We start from the raw sequence: 5,432 nt of genomic DNA, 5'->3' as shown, positions 1-5,432 counted from the left end.
TTAGCATTCAGCACACATGATTCATGAGCTTTAGACAGATTTATCTATTCAAGTGTCATCTGCTTTCACACTTGTTTTTCTTTCTCTCTGTAAACTCATGACATTATATGTGACATTGTATGTCAAGGGATATTGTGAAAAGATGAGTTTGCACCATAACCATGTCGATGCTTATGATGTAGCTGTGGTGTTTTTATGAAAACCTTTAAAAGTTACTTATACGTTGCCAAGGCCTACACAAAACAGGGCAGAGGCATATTACCAGTGTACATGTCGTATAAGAGTCTCACAAATTACAGTGCTTTTAATGTCTTGTGTATTGTCCGTTACTCCCAGAAAATGGATATTCCTCCCTAACCATGGTTCTGGTGAAGGTTTCGTCCTGTTAAAAGACAGTTTTTTTCTTCCCACTGTCACCAAGTGCTTGCTCATTGAAGCTCGTCTAATTGTTGTGTAGTGTATTTTTCTCTATTACTGCAGGGTCTTTAACTTACAATAAAATAAAATGCATTAAGTTGGCTGTTGTTGTACTTTGGAGATAAATATTTATATAAAAATGAATTGAATTGAATTGTCACCATCAGCTTATATCTTCTGTGTCTATATCTGAGACTTTGCAGAGACTGTTTAAACAGCCACATGAAAAGTAGAAAGTTTATGATTGTAGACTTTAAGCTGTTCGCTCAGTGTTCCATCCATGCGTTCATTCATTCTGTAAAGGTGTTGTGTCAGCATCTCTTTCTTTCAGTTATTATATATCACTTCCTGTTTTATTTTGGTAGTCATTTGTCACCTGTGTCTTGTTTTGCATTCTATGCATTTTTGCTAAGTAGTTAGCTGACACTTCTGTTAACTATATTCATCCAAGCCTTGTACCCCAACTATGCCCACTTCCCATAATTCCCTTGTGTGTATTTACAGCCTATTTCCTTTGTTCTTTTTATCCCCCTTCTATTAACCTTCCCTCACTTGCTCTTTATTCTGTGAGAAGCTTGGATTTTGCTGTTTATGTTTCCTTTTTTGGACTTTCGCATTACTGTGTAATGACCTTCTGTATACAACCTATTTAAAGGTTACCTCTCATTTTAAACTGCTTATTTCTTAAAGCAGAAAGTTGACTTAATGGCTAGTGAGTGCATTTGAGCACTGATTATCATAGTTGTTGTCATGGTGGAGCACAGGGGCCAAGCCAGAGTTGTAGAGGTCAGCCGAAGGAGGTAATTTTTCATTCTTTGCATCCTAGAAAGCTTTAATCAACACAGACAATAACTTACGCATTCACTCCCTCATGTTAGCTGCCCAAATTCTCACTCACTCACTATCCTACTACAATGGCCCTCTAATCTTGCTCTGTAGAGCAATCATTTACAGGCCAATTCCACTGTGGTTGAGATGGGTGGAATAAAAAGAAAGAGGAATGTAGGGAGGGAAGCAGAGGAGGGGCCTGTAATGGATACTGTGGCCAGTAATTAGTGCCAGGTCCCGTGTTAAAGTGTCGTGACTTTGGGAGAGCCATTTAGCCTGCTAATGAGTCTCTAACAGTTTATTGATGCCACTTCTCCCTTCACTTTTCTGATGCTTGCTTCCCTTCAGCCCATTTTTTCCTCTGCCCTGTGGGACTCCCTGAGCAACCATTGTCGCTAATTAATTGAAATTAGGACAGATCAAATGCATTCCAACTTTTCTCATATGAGCCAAAGTACCTGAGGGAATGAAATTCCAATTTAGAAACTTGGGGATTTCTGGTCCACCCCTTGAACGATGTTAAACGAGGACTCTTAATACAGTCGCGAGGCACTAATGTATCTGAGTAATAGACGCTAATCTAGGGGTCATTGTGGCCCTATTGTCCAGTGTGATTCATTGTGATTCAGAGGCATTTAAATCCATGTGTTACCATAGTTCTAGGCTTGATTGGTTTCTCTCAGGACACTTTTTTTCCAGACAGTGTCCATTCAAATTGTATCGTCTGTAACAAAGTAATACATTAGCATTTGACTTTTGATTACAACTTGTATACCCTTTTCCTCAGATGTCTGGTCCGTATGTGCACTGACCCAACTCTATGCATCGTACAATGTTTGCCAATCCGAAGCTAATTAACTAAAACTACTCTATATTTTGTTTTGTCTTGAGCAACCCTTAAGTTCTTTATATTTTAAGGAGCCATTTAATTGGAATGGCACACAAGGAGCCAGAGGTTCTTGTCATTTTTAAAATGGTCTTAAGCAAAATGATCTAATCTAGAGGTCTTCCTTAACAAATCCATATATTTGAAATTTTTTGGTTCAAATAAATGTTAGTGGTCAAAGAACAAAGAAGGTCAGTAGAGAGGTACAACAGGGAGTGTCTACAGCCATCTTTAAAAGCGGTGTAGGCTTTGTCTGGGCCACTTCAGCCAGTGGTGCTGAGGTTCTTGTCAAATTTGATGCAGTTGTGAATGCAGAAAAGTACAGCCAGATTTGACCCTCCATGCAGTACCATCTGGAATGTGTCCGATTGGCAAAGATTCCACTTTTCATTCCAAAGACACCTCTAATGCAGGAAAAGCGTCCCTTTGTAGAAAAACAAAATGGAACACTATTGAACCTTAGCATAGAGAACTGTTCCTGAGGACTATTTGAAGAAATTACAAGAAAACGTCACCAAAAGATTTCACACTATGTTGAAGAATAAAGGTGGTCATTGTAAATATTGCTTTTCAAGCTATTTAGAATTTTTTTAACTGTGTTTTTGCTTTAGTATTTCCTGTTTTCACTGTCCTAATTGTATTGATGCAAGTGTATAGCAGATGGCTGTCCCTCCATGAGCCCGGTTCTGCCAGAGGTTTCCTCTTGTTAAAAGGGAGTTTTTCCTTCCCACTATCGCCAAGTGCTTGCTCAGATGGGGTAGGTTGATCATTTGAGTTTTCTCTGCATTATTGTATGTCTCTACCTGACAATATAAAGCATAAATGAAATTGAAATGAACAGAATTAATATTAGGTCATAGAGGTACTATATAAGCTACATTAAAAAGAAGTGAAAGCTTTGTCATTTTTTTTCCTACTGGAAACATGAAAACCCAAACTCCTCCCTTCACCCTTCCCAGAGCTTTATATGACAGAGTTTCCAGTAACAGCACGGTTGTTTATGAAGTGCATGTTAACAGTGCAGGCAGCATAATGAAAAGCCAATTATATTGCGACAGCTGTGAGACATAAATTCATTTTACTGACCTATTTTAACTCCAGAAATACCATTAAGCTCTCATTAAAGACCACAACATTACAAAAGTATAAAAGCAATCTGATTTCTTTTTAGATGGATGTACTCACTTGATTCATATTTAATGAATATATATATTAAATAAAAAATAAATAACTGTGTGTCGTACTTGTTGCTCCATGTTATTAATTGTATGAAAAAGAACTGTGAGCCCATATTTTTTCCTAAGTAGAGCCTACAGTTCAGTCTTTATATAAGGCACATGAGTTCTATTTTATTTCATTTAATATATTTTCATTCTGGTTTCTTTTTAGTCACTGAACTTTTTTGAAATTTCCAGGAAAACCGTTATATAACTAATTTATGCATTATTGTATATGTAAAATATCCTGTAAGAGTTTTGGAAATGTATGTATTTGTTCCAAACAGGATTTTGCAAATTGGTCTTTAAAACATGAACTTTCAGCAGGCCAAACCAAATGAATCCAAGCAAAGATCACTGAATCTGATTAAACATCAGAGGGGAAAAGCACTTCAGAGCCTGGAAATCATCGCATTTTCTTCAGTATGTCACTAAGCAGGTGGCAAATAAAAAAATAAAATAAAAATGGGGCTTTAGAAGAACCGCCCAGGCAAAACCTTGTGTTGTTGCTTCTCCTGGAGATTTGAGGTTCACTGGTCAGAATGATGAATGCACAGCCTGAATCTTAAAAGCTGTTGTCACATTAATCTGCTGAAGGAGATACGTAGGATGTCGATATTTTTAATCTGACTATTTTAATTTTTATATTTTTGTCGATGTTGTTTCTTTGTAACATATAAAAGTTTATTTTTTACATTCAGTATTTTTTCTGTAAACTTCTTATTAGTTGTTGTTGTTCATTATGTTTGTGTAATTTTTTAATGCATGTTCTGGAGCACCTTATGAATGAAATAATGTGTTTACAGATTCTACATTTATTTTTTCTCTCTGCTTCTGTTGAGGCAGAACGTGGCCTTGGTCAGCCATACAGGGAAAATTAAAAGAGTCAGTGCTGCACAGAGTGAACAGCTCCACTGGGGTTGAAAGAAAGCGACCGTATGTCTTCTTTAAAAGTCAATCTCTCCCTCTTGTGTACTGATTAAGGGACCTTATTGGCATGTACATCTGTATTAACATGGCCATTGGTGACCCTGCCTGTGTGTGTGTGTGCGTGTGTCTGTGTGTGTTCATGTGTGTCTGGCCAGGCGAGGCGCGAAGAACCCCGCCAGATTGATTCACAAAGGGAAAGGACTGCTTCACGCTTGTCACAGGGACTCAGCAGTGGGGGGCTAAAACAAAACCCTCAGGGTGGGTGGGTGGAACTCAACACCTACCCAAGAGAGAGCACTGGCACCCAGCAGGAGAAAAGGGTTCACTCCCTTGTCCAGCTGACTGCCTCTTTCTCCCCCATCTCATACACACACAACGCACAAACACACCGCAGGGACTAGGACTGAGACGTCCACAATAAGCACACATAACCCCCCACCCCGGCCCACCCTCCCCAACTCTCACTGGCCTCACAGCCAGCCTGGACCCATTCAAACCCTCTGCTACTCACCACCTCACCATCCTAACAGGGATTAGGCTTAATGAACTGGAAGGAGTTAACAATAAATGAATCAGGGCCTATAAGCAGCCTTCTAATTCCATTTTGTGTTCTGCCGCTTTCTTTCCTCCCTTTTCTGTTTGAACACAAGGTGTAATCCACTTGACTATCAAAGGTGTGGAGCGAGCATGAATTGAAACTAGCCCTGCCACATGCACATGGACACACAGCATGCAGCTTGCTAATACCATCTGCTCCCATCAATATTGTGAACAGTGCACTTTGAAGAAGAAAAAATTTCAGATGTATTTTTATATTCTTTTCTAATTAACCCATTTCATAACCCATTTAAAGAAGCTGCTGAAGAATGGAATAGCTAATTAAATGCATTATTATTGAATGCAGCGTACTGTACAGTTAGTGTTGGTATAGCCTTCGGGGGAATGTAATATGTTTGTTGTTCCTGTTTGGAACAGCACATTCGGGCACATTTTTTAATTCCCTCTGTAATTATGCCTTTCTGCAGCTTTGTAAAGAAATGTTCTGACATCACAGTATGGAATCAACTTATAATTGTGATGATTTACAACTCAATTAGGCCAGTCACAAGATGCAGAAGAAAAGATGAACAAAAAAACAGAAACAGGATTTTTGC

Source organism: Oreochromis niloticus, linkage group LG14, assembly GCF_001858045.2.
Source record: "Oreochromis niloticus isolate F11D_XX linkage group LG14, O_niloticus_UMD_NMBU, whole genome shotgun sequence".
NCBI classification, from domain to species: Eukaryota; Metazoa; Chordata; class Actinopteri; order Cichliformes; family Cichlidae; genus Oreochromis; species Oreochromis niloticus.
The sequence above is the reverse complement of the archived record's forward strand: the minus strand, read 5'-3'. Positions refer to the sequence as shown.